Below are 24609 nucleotides of genomic sequence, written 5' to 3'. Positions count from 1 at the left end.
GCACGACGTGTTTGCCAAAGTTGATGCAATTTGATCCCTGAGATTAGCAAGACCAAGTAAGAATGAGGAGAAAGGATGAGTGAAGAAATATGCTTCTTATAACCTTCTTCATATCCATAACTGCTTGAAACTTTAATTCTGCTGATTACCACTGAGTATAAAAATGTGTTTTCAAGCTGCCCTTCCATTCCAGCACAAGTGTTACACTATAACAATCAGAAAAGGGTCCCTGCTGCTTTTAAAAATGTTACAAAAAAGTAGCCACCCTCACTTAACAGGTGTTAAAGTACCAGAGAAGTGTGATCTGGGGATTTGTGTGAGTTGATGCACAAGTGACCTCAAAAATCTATATTAAAAATGAACTGAGACCCAATACTTTGATATTGTTCTGATAAATTTTATTTCCATTGATTAGCATACACAGCTTTCCCCCCCCCCCCCCCCTTCTATTTTCTAAAATGTTTTGAGGAAAGAAAATTCATTTTCTCTTAAGTCTTCCACAAAGGAAAGGGTACTTTTTGTTTACTGTTCAAACAAGTTTTATCAAGAAGTAACTAGAGAAACTTCGGGTTTTTTTCCAAGACACAGATATAAAGTTTATCTGTTTGTGTACATGAGACCAACTATCGTAACTATTCAGGTTAATCTAATCCTACCTGAGAGAATTAATGTGTAATCATCTGAGTACTCGGTGGTGGTGGTAGTCTCTGAAGGTGAACCTCTTGTCAGATCATGTGGGTCTGGAAGAGTGAATTTTCCCAAGGTCTTGCACTAATGCGAGTTGTGAATTCCTCTTAGTCGATTTTCTGCTGTGGCACCAGGGCTTTTCCTCGGCCAGGTATATCTGAAAAAGGACATGATACCAGACTGGAAAGTGGCTAAAGATAAAGATCCCTTTGTGCTTTTTATGCAGACAGGCTCTGTTTTTCTCAATGTAAACTCAGCTTGTCGTTCTAATGTATTACACCATACTGTACTGGATGCCTCTTTTGGATGTATGGATTCTTTTAAAAAGAAAGAACACTTTTAGAGTTAAAGGAGGAAACAGTAAAGATCGTCAGCCTAAAGAAATCTCTGATTACTTCATCACAGGAGAAATTCCCCCTCCCCATCACTAAGGGGGAAATGTGCCTGTAAACCACATTAAAAAGGCAACTTGTCCTGTTGTTAATGCCTCGTTCTGCCTCTCGTTTGTCCTACTAGTCGGGGGACTCTTAGTTACCTCTGCATGAACTTCTGTTTTCTGGCATGATGGCTGGTTTTGCTGCATTCCTGATCTGTTTAATACTGTTAGATAAACGACCCCAAATGACTCCAGTCTTCTGGACCTGTTCACTATTATTAGCAAGATTCCATGAGAAATCCAGGGGCTGATGCATTAAGCAAGTCCTTCAGTAAACACAAGTTATCGGAAAGTCCTATTTTAGCAGCAGAGAGTACAGCATGTCTAGGGCTGATGACTGAGTTAGCTGTACTAGTATTTCTAAATTAACAAAGTATTCACTGTGCTAAGCGTGTTTTATCAGGCAGCTGCCTTTGAGATGATTACGTGAAAGGAAAAATTTTGTAAGATTTTTTTTCAGCTCGGGCTTTGTTTTCCAGCCCTGAGATAGTAATAGATTAACTAGGCTTAGCCTGGAGTGTGTGTATAAATGGGAGACAACAGGCTCTCATGCATGAGTAAGAGTACATGTAGTCATGACCAGCAGGCTGCTCCTGGTTGTAACGCAGCAATAAAATATGAGGCACTGGAAATTGCATCTGCCTGTAGTGTAACAGCAAACCAGAAGGTCAAATAAGGTTTGAAACCAGCCTGCAAAAGAGAAGCTACACTTCAGCATGCTGCTCTGTGAGAAATGTCTGTCCCTCTCTCCAAGTGATACTTGCCTTATTGATTGCACTGAGAGCACAACACATCGAGCTTTTCTTTGTGTCTGGGTTCTTAGATGGAGACACAGGGTGTGTTTGGAAGATGCAGGCACACTAATCCTGCTACAGAGAATTCATGCATCTAGCTCAAATTTTGGCAAGCATCAAGCTCTACCTGCTCCTTTTACTGCAGACAAAATAGAAGGACAGAATAATACCCGAAAAGGACGCGGTGTGAGACTGGATGTAGTTAGATGTCACATCAATGTCTTTGAAGTCAAGAGCTAAACTGCGGAGAGTGTTTTCAGGTTGATGGGTTTCATCATCCCTCCAATGAAATGATATTATGTGTTATTTATTCAATTGAATATAAGATGTGCTGTATACTACTGGGATTTCCGAAACAGCCACAAATCCTTAAAAGTGGTAACAATTAAAGGTATGGGTCTCTTTAGCTTCACTGTGTATTAGAATATGGTTGATAGAATAGAGAACAGGATATTCTGTCTATTCTGTATTTATTCCCATATAATACTAAACATATATCCATTATCTATACAGAACAATGTGCTGTGCTCATCAGTGTCTTTTCAGCACTTTGATGGCAGCATCCTATGTATGTCATAAATACAATGACAAATTCAGAAAATCAATGAGAAATTTAAAAAAAAAGGTTGAAAACTTCACACTGCAGGAGAGTCAGCTCTGCTACAAAGAAAAACCAAATTTTGTATGTTTGACTTTTCATAATTTTTATCTATTAAGGGGCTGTGGGTTTGTTTGTTTTGTTTTTAATTTATGGTTTTGATTTGGGTGGGGTTTTTTTTCTAAGACTAGTTTAGTGTAGACCTCTAATGTACTACTGGATGCTGTTAGAACAGGCCTGTTCCTAAATATGATCAAATTAAAGGTAACAGTGTAACACAGCTTTTTCAGGATTGGTAGTCACAGCTACCTGATTTGCTGTGAAGCCTCTTGCCGTGCAAACCTCCTTTACTGGAGTTTTCCTTTCTCCATCTGTCTGCTGAGTTGCTTTCAGAGAGCCACAAGCTGCAGTTGTGTCAGACTGCTCAACCCCAACTAGGTGTAATCCCTACTGGTTAGAGTCCATGTTTTTCCTGATTTCTCTGTTTTCCAAAGTGTAAAGCCATTGTTCTGTAAAAAGCAGCAAGATTGATGCTTTTAAATTAAGGAGATGGCATGATGTGATGTGTTGGATAGAAAGTACTTATTTTTCTGGTGGAGTACCAGAAGTTTGATTTTTCATGGGTATTTTTTTTTCTATGCAACTTCGTTAGTGTTGTTTTATGTAAGCTTTTGAAATATTGTAATTTTATTAATTGCAGCTGATATGATTGTGATCAGGTGGTTTTTTGAGAATTCGTGTGGAGGACAGGCTTTTTTCATAGGCACCTGAGACCTAATCTGAAATGAGGCCTTTGCATAGTCCTGTGGAACAGCAGGATCTGCACAGGGTTGTGTGGGTGTGGAAGGCAGGGAAGTACACCTGTGGAAGGGGAGATGGAAGTGAGATCCACAAGAATTTTCTCTCTGATAGATGATAAGTTTAAGCAGCTGAAAGCAATTGTAATGACAAGTAGACAAGGTTTGTTCCAGACCAGGGGTACAGCAGAAAAGGTGTAATTGGCAGGCTCATGGCATTTAGTCTCACATGAGTTAATGTGAGAGATAAGCTCTATGTAACCCTAAGGGCTGCTCTTATAAATCCACCTTAATTTGCAAGTCAAGGTTCTGAACATTAAATCTGTTCCTGTTTTATCTGAGTAACTTAATCCATCTTCTGCACTGCTTTGGGATTAGGTTTTGTTCTGTGATGTTACAGTTTTTAGCTGTGCACCGTGGTAGTGGGAGGTGAGCCTCTAGCCCTGCAGTGATAGATGTGCTCCAGAGAGCTCTGTAAGTAGGCTTGAAAAGAAGGATGTTACCAATTTTGATCCTAAAGCAATGTGTGATTTATTAATTTTTAAATGTTTCACCAGTTATACATGAGAATATCAGCAGAAAACTGAGTGTTTAGGACCTGCCTGTGTTCTGGACTTTGTCAAGGGTGTGCTACAGATTGCAAAAAGAATTGCATGAAACCATAGGCAAAGTTCTCTAGGTGTGAATGTTCATTCTTACGTGTCTTGGGGATGCTCTGATTTTGGGCTGTGCTGTTGCAGGTGTACATTATTCCAGGGAGAGCTACGAGCCCTTGTTCAGACAATGATGGTCATGAAATGTGGGAGCCCTTCCTGCAATCTGAGCATGAGGATAAGCCTGAGGAGCAGGATCACTGCAGCCTTTGGCACCTCCCCTCAGCAACAGCCATTTTTCTGTAACGTGTGTCAGGATGAAATGTCTTTCTTTTCCAGAGTATGCCAGGTGTTCGACACTTGCAAATCTGGAGTATTTGAGATTCTTTAGTGGGGACCAGGAGAATGTCCTGGCCAATATTATTGTAGGCTTGGTTGTTTCAAAAAACAGAAGGGGAAAGTGCCAAAAAGAATCAAAATGCAGTGGGGTATGCCCCTTTGCCCAAAGCAAGTTTAAATTTAGATGTCGTCTTTCATTCAGCTCCTTCCTTCTTCAGTACTGCACTTGCTTTCACTCTTGCTCATGTTCTGTTTCTTTTTCCTATCTTTTTGGGAGCTATGTCCAGTTTTCATGAGCATGATTTAGTGTTTTCTGCTGTCATAAAAAATAAGGCTGGTTTACAAATTGGGCCACCCAAGTGTGGGCTGTTATGTCAAATAAGATGGTCTGGGAGGTCTGGGCTTGCTGCTTTTATTTATTTATTTATTTATAGCTTTGGAGGTGAGTATGGTTCCCAGGAGATTGCCAGAGCTCTGTGGAATGGGAAGTTTATTTCAATTTACCTCCAGCTATAGTGGATGCAAGCCCAAGAGCTTTGGTTGCTTTTGATCCAACTGTGACTCCAGTTGTTTTTCTTTCAGTCTAGGAATTATTTTTTTAAAAGCAGCTCCATGACAATGATGCCTCTGTTTCGTTTGAACAGGGCATGCCAATAATTCCATCCTTCAGATGCACAAAAGAGGCTTTTCAAGAAAAACAGTTACTCGAGTAGAAATTGGTGTAGGTGTGCAGAAGCCCCAACTGCAGTAATGTTGTATTGTGGCTTTTTCTGAATATTGACCTCCTTTGGGAGTGCATTTGTCTCCCTCTGCTTCTGTTCAGGATTTGTGACCTTTAGTTTTGATCCCAGCACTCTTGACAACAAGCTGGGAGAGTCTCTCCTCTGCTACTCTTTGTTTCTTCCTCAAATTTCTTATGAAGTTTTTTTTTTGTTTGTTTTGGTTTATTTGGGTTTTTTTTGGTGTTTTTTGTTGTTCTGTTTTGCTGTTTTTGTTTGGTGGGGTGGTTGTATTTGGTTGGTTTTAATTCGAAGTACTCCAGAGAAATGGGTACAGAGAGTGAGATACCAAACAAACCACTACATTCATTATGCACCACCTCCCATGGTAGCAAGAAGTTTGTACATTCATTCCCTGCTCCAAGAACAGGATCACGTGTTCCTGTTTGTGCTGTTACAGTGTCTAGAGAAAAGGTAAATATTTGTAAAAAAGCTAAAATGAAAAATTACTCCAGATGCAGCTACAGAATTCATCTGGGCAGCAACCACCTACCTAAATATTGCCATTTTCTAATCTGTAGGGTATTTGCATAAAGATAGTGCAGATCCTGTAGGAGACTTTCCGCCTTCTGTGACATTGGCTGAAACCCACGTGGGTCATGCTATGATGTCTAGAATTTCATGGCACCTGAGTTTTGTCACCAAAAATAGTCCCCTGGTAACTTCTCAGAGTTGTAGGGCAAGGGTTGTAAATGAAGAAAGACAGTTGAGGATGGAGGAACACTCTTCTAGGAACAGAAGAAACCTTCTTCTAGGAACATTACTGGTGTGATGGATGAGGTGCTTCCCTTGTTGAGTAACTTGAGGGCAGTGCTCACAGCATTGCCTCTGTGCTGCCAGGTGTTGGCCCCCAGGAGGATATGTAAATAAAGTATTTTACCCCTCACTTCTCAGTGGAGGAATGGCTGCTCATCCTTTCTTTCTCTTCTCCCTGCTCCCAGTGTACTGTCCCTTTCCAAAGGCAGTGTGTTCAGTGTGGGATGTATGAGAAGCCCATGCCAGAACTGCTTAGGAAACATGACCTGTTCTCCTTCACATGGGAAGAAGATGTATTTGTACCTGACTACTCTATTTTTCCATGCTCTGGAGGAGTCTGGTTCCTTTCTCTCTGCTTTTTAACGTTGTTTTCCTCAAAATTGGCTGTTTTGCTTCATTTCAGAGGGAGATCTTGCAGGAGGAGGTTATATACGTACATGGACGTATATATTTTAATTTATACATGTGTATATCTGACTGAAGATACAGATACAGGGGTGATTTCATGTCACATATCCTCAGGAATGTTTTTTAGCTCTGAGCTTGCAGGAAATGCATATATTTTACAATGACACAGCTAAGATTTACCAGAGAGCAAAATTATTACAACGAAGTGTATATCTGCATCTACAAGAGCAGGTGGTTGGCAGCATATTAGTGTGAAACTAAAGAAGATGAATTTGTGTTCTTACCTGTTCATTTGTGTCTCAGGTGCTGTATGAATTGAGAAGACAGTTCTCTCACCTGGTGCAATTCCTTCTCTGTTCATTCACCAGATATCTTCCTGAAATAAAGCCAGTGTGTGGGGAGGAAATAATGCACTCTCAGACCTTGACTCTCCAAGAGTCAGTAAGAATTTGTCCAGTCCTGAGCAAAAGGAACCACCCAGCTTAGGCCAAGGTTTAGCAATGTCCTCAGGAATCTGCAATAAGCTAATGTTTGTTCTGTGGTGTGAGGGAATTGCACACCACAGAATGGGAACGAGAAGAAAATGAGCTAATGATGGTTTATTTCCATGATAACCATTACCTAAAGTAATGCTATCAGCTGTGACTGGTAACAATCTGGCTTTTCCTTACTAATCCTTCTGCTTTTCAGACTTCAGGATTTGTAAATACTACTAGTAGTAGAGCTTGGACTTAGTCTGGTTATTCTCTTCCTAACTGTCTCATTGATACAATGGTATGAGCACAACTTGGTGTTCCTTGTGGCACTAAATCACGCCACTGAATGTGACCTCTCAGTGCTGCTGATGTCCAAAATGGAGTTGGCTTTTGTGATCATAATGTGTTCCAGAACATTATGGAGCACCAGCTGGAAACCTTGTTCACTGTTGAAGCTCTCGACCACTTCTGTGGTCTTTTGTGTGACACAGCTGAAGTGCAGTTCCTCAGCAAGTTCTGGTATGCAGCCTCTGAAACCATGGACTGAACCTCTCACTGGACACTGTCCAAATATTTTGGCAACTTAGTATTCTTGGTGGTTTTTGAAACTCTCTCCACCAGACTTGGGTGGTGTTCTTGGTGTACTTCTGTGAAGGGCTGATATCAGATGTGTAGAATGATACGTTAAACATCTCTGTGGGATTAAGCAATCTGTGCTGCTGGATCAGATAATCCATTCACATTATTGCATCTTCCATCTGCATTTAACTGGGCAAGGTTCCCCGACTCTGAGGGATCTGTGGGGTCTGTGCCTTTTCTGTTCCACCAAAGGAGGAACAGGTTCCCTTGTAGTAAATGGTGATGGTTTGAGAAATTTCTGCCAAAACCCAGAACCTGCCTCTGCTCTGCCACTTCCAAGCACGGTGAAGTTTAATAAAAGAAGAGTCAGGTTGCACCCTTCGTGTCTCTTTCTTAGGAGGAGGAGACAGAGTAGGACATGTGTTCACCACACCATGGACGAGAGTTTTCCACAGGTTCTGGGCTTCCCCTGTGTGAGGGACAAGCGCTGGTGGTGAGATCTGTGCTGGCTGGCCCCTCAGTGTTATTGCTGGTAAGCTAAGTGACCTTTCTTTACTCTGCAAACACTTGGAGCACCGTGCATTTTGATTTCAGACTACCAGAGTTCAGAGACAATAGTATCTTTTATGGGGTCCGCAGGATTTACTTACATTGTTGTAACTGGCCTGCAAAGCTGCTGTTATCCTATTTCACAGAGATTTCTGGGATCACTGTCTTAGCTTTAAGCATGGTCACCAGCCGAGTTAGAAATTGGTAGCACCTGAGTACACAGAAGGCAGGGAGATGCTGAAATGGAAGAAAATGTCACAGGCCTGATCCCTCATAGTCTGGGATGTAAGCCAGTTCCAGTGGAGGTCTTGTTTGGCAGGTGAGGTGCTTGCAGGATCAAGTCCTGAGCTGTCCAAGAGCACATGCAAAGTTCTGAAGGGGCACTGGTTTAGGCTGTTCCAGAGTGGCAATGTGTTGTGGGGTTGTACTCCAGGCACTACTGTGAACGTGGATCATAGGGGAAAATCTGCCTGCAGAACTGTGGGCCAGTACCTGGGCCTGCAGGCTGTGAGGCAGAGCAAACATCCCCTTTGTCCAAGCAAAACATGTCAATCAATTGGATTTTTTTTTTTTATAAGCTGTCCCTTTTGGATGCAGGGAAATGTCAATCAATTGAATGTCTTTTTTTTTTTTTTTTTTTTTTTAATAAGCTATCCCTTTTCTTCACATAATCTTGTGCAGAGGAGCTCAGGGCAGCAATATTGGCTGCAGATATTATGCTACACAGTGGACAAGCCATAGCATAAAGCAGCGTGTTCACTGAAATTTGGGCAGCAGTGGAGGTGGTAAGTAGAAAGCTTTGTTAGGACTGTAAATCTGAACCCTGTGGATGGGTTCCAGCCCTGGAATCTCTGGTAGATTCTCAGGGCTGGGTGGTGCCATCAACACCCTTTGCAGTCCTCGAAGAGCTGCAGGAGGAGATAGGTGCTGGCCACAGCCCTGGTGCCACATTTCAGCCTTCTAAGCTTGGCCCAGCTCTGTGTTGCTTGTTTCAGGTCTCCCTGCAGGACCCCAAGTACATAATCCCTTTAAGGGTTCATTTGTTAAGGCCCTGAGACACTTAGTCTAATTCTGCTTTCTGATCTTTTGGCAATTGTAGAATAGCTGGAAATTTTGAAGTAGAGCTGCTCTTCTCATGGCAAATAAGTGTGCAGACAGTTGAGTTTGATCAGTGTAATTGCCTCTCTTTGTCTACACCCAAAAGGACAGCAGACAGATCCCTTTTTCAGGCTGGAGAATTAACCTCATTGTGCCAAGCTCAGGGCTTGACATGTCTCTTGTCTGTGTCTCATGGGAGCTTGCCCCTGTCTTAGCAGGATCAAGCCCTTGCTTTTTGACTTGGATTGAGGGGAAAACAGGGCTGCACTTTACACCAGCAGGGATGATAGATGTTCATTATCATGTGCGTTTTTTGAGCGGTCTCTCCTCTGGCTGAGACTCCCTTTTGGATCCGGGATGAGAAGCACCTGCTGTGTTTGTAGGTGCCAAAAAGGACCCTTTGGACTCAAGTGAATTTCACCTTGGGCGAAGCTACGTGATCTGTGTATTCTCTGGCAATCTATCCCCCAGTTAATCAGTCTTTTCCTCACCCTGTGGTTGCTGTGGGTGGATGTTTGGCAGCAGGCTGTGCTTTACACGCCCCTGAATTTCAGCCCTGACCCTGAAAGTTAATGGGAGCTACAGCACTTTGGGATTGAGTTGTTATTGTCTAACTGGCCTCGTTGATTGGTTTTTCTTGGACTCTTAATCAGCTGCGCTGTTTGATGTGTAGATGACTTCAGTTTGCTTTGAAAAAATAGATGTTTTGAATTACCTATTATCTTGCACAAAGTGAAACTATTTGCCCAACCCCGTGGTTGCCTTAGAGACTTGCTGCAAACAACAGATAGAAGCATGAACTTCATATGAGGAATGTCCAAAGGACAAGCATGTGAGTGTTGAAAACAGAAAAATGAAACATCATGATTGCAACATCTGTCAAAGGGTAGGAGACTTCAAATATTTCAATTTTATTGTCTACTTGTTATAGGCTTTTGGAACCTTAGTTCAGCACCTGGCATTTGTGTTTCTTCCTGAAGGCCTTTAAGTGTTTCAGTCAACATTTAATCCATCTCTTCCCCTCTGAGCCCTCAAACTGCTTTGTTTGAAGGCAGGAAAAAATCTGCATGTTTCAGACAACACGGAGAAAAAAATCATTCTTAGCATTTGGGAAATAGAAACCCAAACCCTGGGGTTCAGTCTTGGACTTCATTTGAAATCATGGTTTCCAAAACTATCATAGTTTTAGTAGTTTTATTATTAGTATGTAAAAATTAAAGATCCGAGTTGCTGTTAAGCTTTCATTTAAAAAACAGTTAAAAGTAGTTATCTGGCATATACTGTAAGTTTAGAGAAACAGTTTGTTATATAGGCTTGTAAGCCAATTATTAAAACATCTGTGAATCATTTGATACTACATGTTGCAAACTGAATATTAATGGGTACAGCAATAGTGTGTGGGCAACTTAGGATCCCACTCCTTTAATAAACTTTGCCCAGATGGAACTTTTATGTTCATGCATTTCCCTACATCCCAATTGCTTCTAGAGAATTCCCCAAAGAATCTGGGATCTGCTGGAAAAAAATCTGTTGAAGTGGAGCCTTAGGTGTTGGGTTTTTAAAAATTTTTCTTTTAAAGGTACCAGAAAGGTGGTGGGGGTTTTTTTTCAGGGCCATAATATGGATAGTACATAACCTTCTGCTTGTTTGTCTGTGTGTACAAAAGTTGTACCTTCTGCTGGGTTCCATGTTTAAAACAGTTGTAGTAGCTGTTACTCTCCACCTAATGAGAATCTTGAGATTTTCAATCCAAATTAATTCTGCAGGCTCTTCCTCTTCTGTCCCCACAGATCTCAATGCCCTGGTTTCATGTTTTATGCTTTGTTTTCCTGTCTTTCATTCCATTTTAAGTGTAGATTACGTTTCATGAATGTCAGGACAAAAAGTTTCTGGGCTTCACTGGGGGAGGAAATTACTAGTTCAACTTGTATCTCAAGACAACTAATTGATACCTGTGGAATAATTTCAGAGATACTGATGAATATTCTGGCTTTTGAGCTTTAAGGCTTTCCAGAGTAATTCACATGGTGAATAATTGGTGCCAAACAACAAAAATGAGATTTTTTTCATCTAAGCAATTTTCTCTGTGTATTAGGGGGAGTGATCTGGTTATTGTTATATGACATGCTAAACCTTCGAAATGAAATAAAAGTTTGTTGTGTTGTCAAGGCATCCAGGCAGTAGCTAGGAAAAGAGAGCAAACAAAATGAAGTTCTAGAGACAGGAAGTTTTTGTTACTGCAGAGGCCTATCTATGCTTGAGGGTTTGTCCTGTGCAGAGCCAAATTGCTTTTTATTTCATCAGTGTTGCTGCAAAATTCTGAAGCCCTATTGGGACACAAATTATTCATGTTTTCAAACTAAATATTGTCTGCCCTCTGTAAAGAATGGCTGTGCCCTTGGAGATGAGAACAGAGAGATCTGACTCTGTCTTGCTCTGATCCACTTGATTTCAAATGGGATTTCACAGAATGTGTGTTGTACAATCACCGTCAGGGTTTGGAATTGCTGCAGTGCAGGGGCAACGCTTCCAAATGTACTTGGGTCATACAGGATCTAAAAGGAGTAGAAGTCTATGGAGTTACTTCACTGCAAGTGGAATTTCTTCACATTTTGCTGTGTATGAAACACTCCCCAGTCTGCCAGCATTCAGACTGTGTGTGTCTGTACCTCTTGTGCAAGGTTTCATACACAGCTTTGTTCAGAGCTGCTCACTGGAATCACTCAGTGTTGTTTTTAACTGCCCCACAGTAATGCTCCTGATCAGTGCTTTCTCATTGAATTATATCTGGGGGAAATTGCCCAGAGACCTCCTGTTGGAACATCCTGTTAGCCCTACAGTGTCATAGTTCACGTGCAGGACTTAGAATCATAGAATGGCTTGGGTTGGAAGAGACCTTAGACACCATCCACTTCCAGCCCCCTGCCAAGGGCAGGGACACCTTCCTCCAGACCTCCAGCCCCATCCAACAGTGGATCACTGCCTTTGTGAATACCATTCCATTCATCCCTTCCCTGATAACAAGCTGGAATTCAGTAAATTACTGTACAGATGCAGAGCTCTTGTTTTGAGAGTCAGAGTAATTTAGCCAAATGCATAACTGCTGCACTGGAAAAAAAAAAAGAAAAAGAGCAAACCAAACAGATATCTGGTCTGGTCTGTTTCTGCTGCTTCCCAGATGCAATGTTTTCCTACAGGATACTCATCTTGGAAATCTTTGACATGTGCACACCTTTTTTTGCACAAGGAGCAAGCATGTGAGCTAATTCCTTACATAAAAAACCAAAACAACCAACTGCACTATAATTTATGTGAGACTATTTTGTATGTACATGTGCCTTGTTTCTTGAAAGAGAGAATATAGGACCACCTGGTAAGCAAACATTTAAAAAACATTGGATTCAAACATCTCTGTCTGTGTGTGGTCATAGAGAATATCCTTTAAAGGCTTCAGAGGCCTCTGTATGTATGTATTTAAATAAGAAACTGACATTCAAGTCAGGAAAACTTGATAAATCCAAGTGTGGTGTTAATCTGCCACACTCTGTGTTTTGTGACTATGCACTTAAAACCATAAGCAAGAGTCTGCTATGATGCGAAAAGCAATTGAAAGGTCGAACCATGCTGTTATAAAATCTTAAATTTGTCCAGTCAACAATGAAGATTTTTTTCTTTTCTAGTCTTAATTTCAGTCTTAAACTCATTGAATTACAGAATGCCTCTCGGGGAAAAAAGGCAACACAACTCACTATAAATCTCTAACCCATCTAGTCCTGGAAGGAGAGCTGGAAACCTGTCTAGCTCTCCTGGGGAGAGATGCAGAGAGCACGTGTAGTGCAGCATGGCCAGCACGTGAGACAAAAGGTACCACTCAGGCAGCATCAGTTTCCTGCCCAAAACCTGTGGGATTGCACAGCTGCTTAGACTGGAACTGTGGATTCTGCCTGGAATGCTTTCCTTGTTGAATTATAGGGTGGCATCCCTCACCCAGGAAGCCTTTCTGAAAGGCTGTCTCTGCATTCCTTAAGAGACCTTCGGCCATCCTTCACTCTGGGACACTGTTGGACCTGTGTATGCATAAATGTGCCTGTTTTTTCTGCATCCCCATGAATGCAGGAATGTATGAATGAATTGCAGCCATCCCATTCACAAATGGGAGACCAGCTGAAAAAAAAAGAGAGGGGAGAAACATGAATGGCTCAAAGAGCTAAACACTGCATTAAAAAAAAAAATAAGCAAGTTGATTCAGCCTCAGGGAAGAAGAGAGCAATGAACTATGGATTTTGCACGGTTCCTTGGTTTGCTGTTAACAGAGCAAATGCCACATCAGATGAATTCTCTGTGCTCTCCCTGACATCTCCCTCAGCACAGCACACGTGCATGGCCCAGTCACGCGGGCTCAGCTCCCTCAGATGTGTTTGCTGCTGGCCCAGCTACAAGAAGCACAGCACTCATGCCTATTTTTGTGATTCAAAGCTGTGCAACACCCCTTTCCCCTGCCTCCAGGCTTTTATGTGTAAGGAGAATTACTCAGTCACTATATTTTATTTCTCCTGCAGCTCTCTATTTTTCTGCCCTTGTTTTCTGCTCTATCCATTCTTCCAGCATCTCTGTTTGGTTAACAAGTTATGAAACCCTCAGAGTGCTCAGATGTTTCTATTCATACCTAGTGACCTTTTCATTCATCTCTTTCACTCCCCTGATCAACCAAGTCACTGTAGCCTCTTAGTGCCTTGCTCCATAATGTGTTTTATTGCCTGTTGGGCATAGGGGTGCTATTATTTCCACTTTTACAAGGATAATATTCCGCATTCCAAAATTTATATGTCTTTCTGCTTTCAGATCTTATAGGATATATCTTGCCTGTAAATGTGTCATTACAGTTTGGGATTTTTTTCATTTAGACCTTTCCAAACCATCTAATTCATTTAGAGTGGCTTGTGGCCCTCCAGGGTTGTGCTGGGGCTTTTGGAGCCTCCTCTTGTTCCTGAATGAACTTTTACCGTGTGCTTTCTATTGCTGGATTCTTCCCACCCCTGCTTAGAGGTGGCAGTAGCAGAAAGTTTCTGCCTCAGCCTAGAGCCTCTGCAGAAATGGAAATAAGTATTTCAATAGTTGTCCATTCCTATCCCATATTAGTTAACCCCACTTCTCCAGGGACCCAGCTCCTGCCTTTGAAAAACAGTGATGTGTGCTGGAGAGGTGTGCAGAAGGAAAACATGGGGTTACAGTGCTTGACTTTTTCCTGATGTACTTTATTAAGTGTAACCCTGACTGACTGAACGATTGAGGAATCGCCAGAGTGAAAGTGGAATTTCGTCCTGTGCACTGTGTGTCACCACCCAGCATCTCCCACGGGCTTCTTTTGGTTTTCGTAGTGGCAAAGGACCACGTTGAGTAAGCACCATCTGAAAATGAGGAGCAAAAGTTGTTCCTGACTCTCTTGCACCTTCAAGCACCTTCCAGGGGCTGTCCTGGAAACCACTACCAGTTCACTAAGTTGTGCTTAAAACAGTGAAGTAGAGATAATGTATTCCATCTATCCCATAATTCAGTACAGGAAAAAGTGAGTATAAAGTGTACAGAGTGAAGATATTTACTTTCCTGCCCTTGCTTGGCCTTTAATGCAAAAATGGTAATAAAACTGTGGGTGTGGGGTGGGGATTTTTTTTCCAGACAGAGATTTGACAGTAAATTTTTGCTGTATCTCTTAACTGGATTTTCTCATAAAAACTACGTTTCAGATTAATTCTTCAAACGTGAACTGCCACTCTGATGCATGTGAAATGGAGCTACCTGACTCACTTCAAGCCTGGATGGCCCTGAATCAATAGAGACATCTTGCATCAGCAGCAGTTGTTAAGCGCTGCTAAGGGGCTACTTAAACTGCCAGCTCATAAATCGAGTTATTTTTGGTACATCTCCCTGAATGGTGCAGCTCCTAATTAAATGAATTCAAGCAAATCTTTTATATTTTTCAGTTGAGAGTGTGGTGACGATGCACAGAATAGGCATAGGTTAGCAGTGGGCAGATGGTGAAAAGTTAATGCAGAACAAGTAATAGACAGAAGGCAGTGTCACGGTGAGAGATGAGGCTGTGCACTTCTGGGTAAAACAAAATAAAAATATATACTTCTTCTTTTTCTGAATGAGTGTAAATATTCCCAAAGATTCTAAATCAAAGTGTGAGGCAGGAGCAGTGATAATTCAAAACTGCCAGGTGTCAGGAGTGTAAAGAAAGAACAGCTTTGAGGGACCTGGTGCCACCTGGATTTCTGGTGTTGGGCTGTGCCAGCAACAGGGATGTCAAGTGCTCTGAGAATTTACACCCCTGGACAGTAGTGCCTGGAAAAACCTCACTCACCTGTGAGCTTGACAATAGAATGGTCATGTAATAAGCAAGAGAAAAAAAAGCCAAAAAAACAAAAACCAAACCAAAACAAAAACAAACAAACAAAACAAAACCAAAAAACCACCCAAAAAAACACCTCCAGGCAGGCCAAGATCAAAGAAAAATAGGAACAAGGAACAGAATGTATGTCAAACTAGACAGGCCAAGTCACAAAGACAAGCCCAGGCTTTGATAAATCACAGGCTTTGAGTTCTGTCTCCTGGATCACATTAGAGCAAAGAGGAATTCTTCTCTCTCTTAGGTGGACTCTGGGAACTGTTTTAACCTGACCATGTTTACAGAAGCTGTTTGAACACCATCTGAACCTGCTGACAATGAATCTGTTCAATACCTCCCTCTGCTCTTCCCCCAGAAAATGCTTCACTTGCAGAAGGACTCCTGGGTGCTGACCCAATGTCTGGTCCTTTTCTTGGGCTGCAGACTTCAGAGAGTGGAAAACTACAGGTTCTGGAGTAAGTGTGATGCCCTTCCTATCCTTTCACCACAGAAAAAAAATGCCTTTACTATGGGAGTTCAGCAGAAAATTCCTTAGGAATAGTGGGACTGGAGAGCAAGACCATAGGATTAGCACAATGAATTTTTTGACTGTAGCCTGGAAAGCTTTAGAGATCCCAACAGCCCTGTGGAAAACAAGAAATGGACCTGCATGCTCTGCCCCTGCCTGACCTCATCCCAGAGGCTTGGTTCAGCATCCTTGTGCCTGGCAGCTGTCCCTTGTCATGTGGGCTCTGCTGGTGGTCTGGGCTGGTGCTCTCAAAAGCAGTAATTTCTTGAAAATAAGCTTTGTCTCACCTCTGCCAATGTCTTGCCACTCCCTGACCCAGCCTTACCCAATTTCTCAGCAGAAAGTTATTCAAATCAACAACAGTACTTTAATTGCTTGTAGATCCAGTGAAAGAGACTTAAATGTTGGCTTGAGTGATTCTCATCTGGTTGCCTTCTTCCGAGCACATGAAATGCACAACCAGGGTGTCAGAACTGACAGATACTGTCAAACCAAAATCAGTTTTCAGCAGAAACTGAGTCTCTGAATTCACCGTGGAGGTTAAAACGCAGAGTGAATGTAATAATTGCAATGACATTCATAAAGCAAAGAGCAATTACAATTTGACACAGATAAAACTCTTGTCTGGCACGAGGTATTGAGCACAGGAGCATTGCAAATGTGCCTAAGCTATTTAGGTGAATAAGAACTGCTCTCTTCCAGAAGCCTCTGAATGCTCCAGACATTTCTAAGAACAGGGCTTAGCTTTCCATGTCACTTCTGAGCTCTGGAAACGTTAGGTGCTTTTTAAAAGAGCTTTTGGAGAAGGCACTAAGTCATAGCTGAATATTGTACAAGCTACTTTAAGATGCAAAATCTTGGGAAATTCAGATATTCTGTCTAAGACAACAAGGAAAATACCAGATGTGTTAATTTTTCATGAGACTTACAAGGGATAACACTAATATGCTGTAAAGATAAAAACGTTGATAATTTGGTTATTTTGATAATAAAGCAATGTAAGCATGTGATTTGCAGATATCTTAAAGTTTTACAGGTAGGTAATATTCAAGTTGAATGTATGTATTTTATCCATACACTGTTTAGCTTTCCAAATTACTTGTGGGAGTCTGGGTAATTTTACCCAGTCAACTTCAGTTAAAATAGTATTAGAAAAATCTCTTCTCTCAACAGAAAGGCAAACCCTTGATGGAGCATGGGTCTTAAAGGGAAGAGATGGGGGGGAAATGCTCTCCTCTCAGAGAGTAAGTAGGAACTACAAAGGGAACGGCAGTATTTGAGTTTTCTTTGAGACAGGTGGGATCCAAGGCCATGACTTGGAGCACAGGTGCCTTGTGAGGTGCTGTCTGAGCCTTGCAGGTGTCTGCCCTGCCTGCGGGCATGAAAGCAGAATTGCCAAACTCTCTCTGGGCTGTTTTTACAAGCTGCTGCCGTGAGGCAAAGTCCCTGGCTGGGTCTCAGGCGGGTTGTGCCGTTCCAGTGACATGGCTGTGAGTTTGTGCTGTCACAATAACACACTGTGGATGATGAGCTGGGAGGGAGCACATGGACAAACCAGCTCTGAAGGCGAAACTGCTGCTGGAGACAGTGATATTTCTGGCATACCTCTGGAAAAATCCCCTCTGTAAGTTAAAATGTTTGCCAAGGACAAGCAAGGAAAGGTTTGGATGCAGAGGAGGAGTGTCAAGCAGTGCGATGCAAAGCCTTCACTGGCACTGCCTGTGTCTATTTTCCTCCAGGACACTGATAAAGGAAGTGGTAAGAGTCCAACACCACAAGAGAAACAGAGCTTATGCATGTGAGAAAGCTGTAGCTGAAGACCAGGCAACTGTAAAAGACAGAAGCATCTGAAGACAAAATGTGTGATAAAATCACTGACTTAAGAGCCAGGGACCAGGAGGAGTCTGTGGTTAAATAGATGTTACAACCTACATACTGAAGTGAACTATGGCAAATACTTGTGTGACACTGCACAACCTTCCAAAGAAGAGATGACCTAAGTTTCCGCCTGGAGGACCATAAATTGAATCCATTTCTCCTGGAGGAATCCCTGCACAGATATCAAATCAGCCATCAAACAGAAGGGAGAGGAAACCAGTCATACGCTCTCAGGTCTTCTTTAGAAACTTCTACCGCAATCCACTGAGGAACCTTGTGCAGTGTGATGTGCCAAGAAAAATAGCACAAAGGTCTGATGCTAGTCTTAATTATCTGCTTCAACAACTGATCCATTGTAGATGTCAGCATCCAGCTTAAATGCATTCTCTCGCCTCCAGTAAACAGCATTGTTAATGACTTCATGATGAGGAGACTCTCAGATATACACGGAGTCATTACGTGATTTGATAAAGAGAAACTGGAATAATTGCATGTAGTTTATGAAGATCTTTGATGTGACAGTTCAGTCAGGAACAAGTAAACACAAGGGAACCATCTAAAAAGAGAGAGAATTGGTCATCTTTATTTTTTCTACTTTTTTTTTCCCAAAGGAGAGCCCTACAAATACTTTTAGTGAGAAATCAGAATCTGAGCTCTAGAAGACAAAGACAGAATAAAATGACTCAATTTACATATCTTGGCAGTCATATCCTTGTGAAAACGTCAGAGGCTGGCTAAGGCAGGGCTGGATTTGGCAGTTTAAGATTTGTTTTTGGGAAATCTGCACTTTAAAGTGAATCACTGAGTCGTCAGTATTCCATTTTAATAAATGCATTTGAAAGTTTTAGGTCTTTTAAAAGTGCAGAAGGAGATCTAAAAACTGAATTACTACAATAAATTTCTAAGAAATGCAGGGATTCAGCAACTGTCAACAGCCCCTTAGGCTGGAAGAAATTAAAGAGAAGAAGTTTAAGAGAAGAAGTTGGAAAACTGTTGGGAAAGCGTGTGTACTTTTAAAGTCTTAAGTAATTGAGTAATTGCCAAATTATGCAAAAGAGACCAAAGAACTGAGAATGCATCCAGAGGTACTGATCAGAAAGTGGAAAAAATACTCTCAGGGACACTAGAAGCAAGGCTCAATAAGGACAAAACTTGGTGAATACTTCTTTATGAGCAGTAATATTTAACACACTGAACTTTAAAGTTGGCAAACACGCTGTAATCTGTGTTTACAGAGATTCTTGGTATGTCTTTTAAAATATATACACAAAACATCAATGAGAACTAAATTCTAATCCAGGCATCTCTGATATCCTGGGAACTGAAGATTAAATGTGTAAGTGGAAGCTTTTTTCTTTGTGGTTTATTTAAACCACCTGTTTCATGTATAGAACGATGCTGCTCTTCTGGGAACATTCTCAGTGCCCTGCTGAGAGACAGGGATGAAATTTTGCTAGAAAATTTGGTGGATCCTTGCCATGGGTTTTGTTCTAAACCAAGACAATCCTGAAGAGAGCTTCTAATATAACTTCACTTTTTTGGTTAAGGATCTTCCCTTCAGCCAACCTCACTTCTCTTTAGCTGAATGATAAGCACAGGCAAATGATGCTCATCTTCCATTTGTGACAATGCCAGTTTGGAGCATAAAAAATTATGTATTAAAGATATGGGTGGTTTCTGCCAGATATGGGAAGAGACAGAAGGGTCATTGCAAGAACAGGCTCCTTTCCTGCTGCAAGGAATAAGCTCTTGTCTGGCTTGCCTGTGTTGATACAGAGGCACATACAGTACCTTCCTTCCCATGGCACTTTCCTCTATACCAAATCCATCTTAATGCTGGTCCAGAGCTCTGGGGTTTTAGTTTTTATTCAAATCGTTTGCCTCTACATATTTTTTGTGTGTAATTTTTTTAAGGAATATGACGTAAAAAGAACTCCCAAACAAGTGCTAGGTGTCTGGGAAATAGAGCCAGCTGTGAAGGCTGAACTGGATGCTACTCCTGAAATCTGCCACCAAACCTAGACCAAGAAGGATAAGGAGTGTTGAATTTAATACCTTGCACTTCATTTATGTGTCTGGAGATGCCTAGAAATAAACCAGCAAGGCAGTGCAGAATTGGGACAAAAGGACTTTTGAACTTTGGAGAAACTGACCTCAGGGTGGTGGTCCCAGCATGTAACAAAAAGAATTATTGCTCTCCTGCTTGTGAATGCACCTTTTGGCTTTCCTTTTGCCAGAATTTTCTCTCTCTGCAGCCCAACCTCCAGAAAAGATCCCAGAGGTTGCAGCAAAGGAACTTGTCCTGTTTCCCGTGTATTGCCTCATGCAGTTTCTTGTGTTTCTGTCCTGGCTGAGCTGCCATCTCCTCTCACACCTCAGCTACACTGCTCCCTGTTAGCCCCCAAAGCCAGCTCTGCCCACTGCCTCCAAAGAACAGCTCTTCTCTTTCAAAGGGTGCATTAAACCTTCTCACACAGCTCTGTTTGTCCAACCCTAGCTATCTGACAGAATGGAGAAAAACCTCAAACTCCAGCAGAACAACATCCAGTCCCAGCTGCAATATCCTCATCTTCTCCTGGCTTCTACAGGGAAGTTTAAAATTTTCCAGAATCTAGTGAAGTACATGGCAGAAATCTTAGGCATTCTCTAGAAGGCTGTCCAAGAAAAACAAGAAAACTTGGAAATATTGTGCTTGTCAACACAAGCAGTGTAACCATGCCCATCTGGCATACACCTGTATAGACCTTCACCCTGTCCAAGAAAAGCAGACGGAAGACATCAAGCTCCTGCAAAAGCTTTTTTTAACATGTTTTTTTGCTCCTGTGCCTGACTGCAATGCTTGAGGGAACCAAGTAGATCCGCCCTTAATGCCCTCTGTGGGGAAAACACATCCTTGAGGCCTTTGGTATGAGTGCTCATATTGCATTTTTAAAATTTTAGAGGTCGATTAGGTGATAATGTTTTCATTAGGAAATCTACCTGTGTAAGTCCTGAAAGACTGCTGAATTCCCTACGGCTCCAATCAAGTAATCTCCCTGCCTTATTTGTCTCTAGCTTACACTAAACATAGCTGGCAGTCCAACATATGCAATGACTTTTCATGGATGCCATCCTGAGTTTAGCATTTAGAAATCCTCTGAGTGATCAATGTAACAACTGAGGACATCTGTCTGAGATTGTCTTTATCAGTGGTGTGTGTGTGATGCCTTCTACATCATAACATGCTCTCAGGCAAGCTCTGCAGGGCCTCTGTGTCAGGATTTCTCAGAAAACCCAACCAAAACAACAGAAAACTTGTGACAAGGAGCATATTTTAGTGTGATGCTAAACACATCACCAGCCACTAAGACTCACAGATTTAATGTGGCAGAACCACGAAAAGCACCCTGTGCTTTGGAAGAGGCTTCCCACAGGTAGTAGGTTTTGCTGACAGCACTAGGATAATTTTGCGCAATTTCTCCATTCTACTGTTCTTGAGATCTGAGGGAGATTTCACCTTCATTTTTGTCAAGTTCTGTCAGACCTATTGATCTATACTTCCATAAAGGTCAGTTAAATCTACACATCTTAGTGCTGCAAGCCCTTCGGCTGTTTTTTCTCTCTCTTATTCTGGTTTCTTTTGAGGATTCTCTTCACAGAGGAAGTTAGTCATCATCTGTCTTTGGACCTTTGATGGAGGCTCTTTTAAAGTGCAGAAGTTTGCCTTTCATTCCTGAGACTCTCAAAGGAGCCAAGGCACTGCAGACATGTCCGTGATTGCCAGTGTTGTACACCATTTGCACTTTCGAATTTTGGGTGATGACGTCAGTCACGTTCTGTACATTTCATCCTCGTTCTGGTTTATGTACCTGAGAGATGTGAAGTGTCTGCCTTGCTGTTCCAATCCCATCAGTTCATCTTCTCCAGTGACTCAGTGCTCGAGATGGAGAACTCATCTGAACAGCCTTCTAATTCAGGATCTCTGAACCACTTGGAGAGCTTGCTCATACATAAGTGTCTCTTAAAAACCTCAACCCTTGGCTGGTCAGTGGAGTTTTCTTCTCCCTTCCTCATGGATTAATTAGTCATGCAGGTGGATAATAGCCTATAAGTGCAAATAATTAATAAACAAGGACTGAGAAGGCAGCCCTTCACTTTGACAGGGTTCATTCTGCCTCAAGATATCTCAGTACCTATGCATGTTTCTTTTACTTTGTAGGAATTTTTCAGACACTCCGAAAGACTGAGTCATCAGAGATCTTTGAGGATTCCCTGGAACAGAACCACTTGAAATAGAAGAGATGTGACCCCATGTGCTGTGTGGGAGATGGCTTCCTTTTTTGTTTTGTACATTATAATTGTTGTATATAAGGAATTCTGAGAATCCTAAGACAGTAAGGCTGGAATTTCTCTGTTAAGAGACAGATAGTTCTGGTAGTTTGCTCTGCTGGCAATTACAAACTAATTGGTGGCTTCATATTCCTTACCAAAAAATGTCTTTCAGAACAATGAGAAAATCTTGTACCTGGTCTCTCGTCTCTCATTTTATAGCAAATTCGTTGTTGCTGGACTGAAGGTCTAATAAGAGTTCTGTACTGTTCCAGAAGTTCACAGAATCACAGAATGAATCATAGAATCATGGAATGGTTTGGTTTGAAAAGGATCTTGAAGATCATTCCGTTCCATTCACCTGCCCTGGGCAGGGACACCTTCCACCAGACCAGGTAGCTCAGAGCCCCATCCAACCTAGCCCTGGACACTTCCAGGGATGGGGCAGCCACAGATTCTCTGGGCAGCCTGTGCCAGGGTCTCACCACCCTCACAGGGAGGAATTTCTTCCTAATATCCCAAATAAACCTGCTCTCTGTCAGTTTAAACCACTCTCCTCTGTCCCACCACTACATCTCCTGGCAAAAACTCCCCCTCCATCTTGCTCATTCCTTCTTGAGAGTACCATGCAAGAGTGCAAATACAATCATGGTTGGCATTCTCTGACCAATACATAAGTAACAATAATATCTGGGGAAATACTGAAACCATTAACGGATTTAAAAGGGATGAGATTAAGGGTTTCCATCCTTCATGAAGAACATGTTTTGAATGCTGTTACCAGTTACTGAGCTAAGGTAAATGGTTTGGAGACCTTAATTTTATATATTTCTGACAGTTTTGAAGAAAGGGGACACAGGGACCTTGTATGGTCAACTCACAAAAGGTACATTTCTAGAGAAAAAGCAAACTGTAAGTGGAAGACACAAAAATTTGAGTATCTGAAAGGATAAAATAAATGGGTTTCATCCATGGCAAAAATTAAACCCATAGGAAGGATTGGACAAATTACTTTGACCTGGGAGATCTTTAGGACAGAGGCTGTTTTTGTTCTTTTCAGTGTCTGGCCTAATGTGAACCCATTACAGCAGCTCTTCGCTTCTCCCATACCGCAAATAAAATAGTAGCAGTTGCAAACAAAAAGAGCTCTGGCAGACTGTCACTGTAGATGAGAGCATATAAGGATAACGCAATCACAGTGGACAAATAGGTAAATATTAAAAATGATGTACTGTAAGCAGTGCAAGAGTGGAGTTTGGGTTACGGAACAAATGATTTGCTACTTGAAGGCAGAGAGTTAAGCCCTCTGTGTTGGTGGGATGTGGGTGGGCTGGTTGATTCAGAGGGTTGTTTTTGCTCTCCTAGTGTTCGGAGGTAAATGGAAGAGGGGTTTGATGGGTTAGTAAAATAATTTTCTGGAAGAATCCTATAACTGCAGTGGCTGCAAGATGTCATGGAGGAAAAAACACCTCCTATCCAGTAGAAAAATACCTGTCTGAGGTGGTTTTTTAGATGTTCTCATAATTTTTGCCCTTTCACACATGACCTTCAGTGAATGTGCTGGTGCTGAAAATCAGGGCTAGTCTATATGGTACATCCCTGTAAAACCAAGGTGGGTTTGCACTTTAAAAAAATTAACCTGCTTTGCACATAAATCTGCTGATTTGTTAATGGCATCAACAATCAGAAACAAGGAGAAGGCAATAATAGTTAATGTTCTGATTAAATCAAGAAACTGTCTGGGTTTTGGTAGATCCACATGGTCTGGAGCAGGGTCAATTTTTGAAGCTCAACTATGGAAAGTGGAAAATTGAAGCACTTGCTGGGCACCCAGTTGTTCTCTTTATGGGTTCCTCTGCATGTGCTCCACTTCTCAATCCATTAGGGCCTTTGATATTGTTTTCATTATCAGCCTTAGGAATAATCCTGTTACTCGTTGCTTCCCATGGCAGTCCTGGCTAGGAGGGACTGGGGCTCTGACAGGGCAGCAGTGCCAGTGCTTGAATGCTGATTAGCAGGAAAGCTGAAGAGGTAAAAGAGAGTTTGTTAGAGATGATTTTTTTTTTTCATTTTACTGGCATCCACAGTTTTAAACAGAAGTTGTTTGAGTTCCAGCATAGCTGATGACCATACAGACTCCTTGGGAATGCTCCAGACAGGAGTGCTGTTGTCTGCAGAATGTGAGGGCTTTGCCCATGATTTGGAGACAGGGAAAGCAGCAGCAGCAGCAGGAGTTGTGATCCGTGCTTTCTTTTCTTTGGCTCCTGCTGGGCCTAGTTAAGTTATTAGTACTTTCTTCAGAGGAATGAGTCTCCTGCAAGGTTCCCTCGATGCCCTGCTTTGGGTGCACAGCCCTGGCCTGGGATTAGTGGTTTGCTTTCACACTGCTTGCACACTGGAGTTGTTACAGCTGTGAGCAATTGCTGTTGGCCCTGGCAGCTGAGGCAGAGCTATTCTTCACAGCTGAAATGAACAGAGATCCTTTAAAAAACTTGGGAGAGATCTCTGAGGTCAGCTCTGAGTAGTTGTTTGTCCTGACTGTGAAAATAACTCGATTGTAAAAAAACATTTACGACACTTTCAACTCTATCAGGCAGTATATGTTGTCAAGATTATT

At 41.9% G+C, this 24609-nt stretch overlaps 1 long non-coding RNA gene across 1 annotated transcript in view; it reads left to right on the top strand.

Annotated features, from left to right (window-relative positions):
• The window catches only part of LOC136290313 (uncharacterized), a 28403-nt gene extending 6216 nt beyond the window's left edge, over positions 1-22187 (top strand). Inside the window, exons 2-3 of the long non-coding RNA XR_010721084.1 lie at positions 15654-15753; positions 21883-22187. This is a non-coding gene — a long non-coding RNA (uncharacterized lncRNA). The remainder of the gene's footprint in view (positions 1-15653; positions 15754-21882) is intronic.
• Positions 22188-24609: the final 2422 nt, after the last annotated feature.

Source organism: Chamaea fasciata, unplaced genomic scaffold (genome assembly GCF_029207755.1).
Source record: "Chamaea fasciata isolate MVZ Bird 193981 ecotype frontalis unplaced genomic scaffold, bChaFas1.0.hap1 SCAF_5, whole genome shotgun sequence".
Classification (NCBI taxonomy): Eukaryota; Metazoa; Chordata; class Aves; order Passeriformes; family Sylviidae; genus Chamaea; species Chamaea fasciata.
The sequence above is the reverse complement of the archived record's forward strand: the minus strand, read 5'-3'. Positions and strand labels throughout refer to the sequence as shown.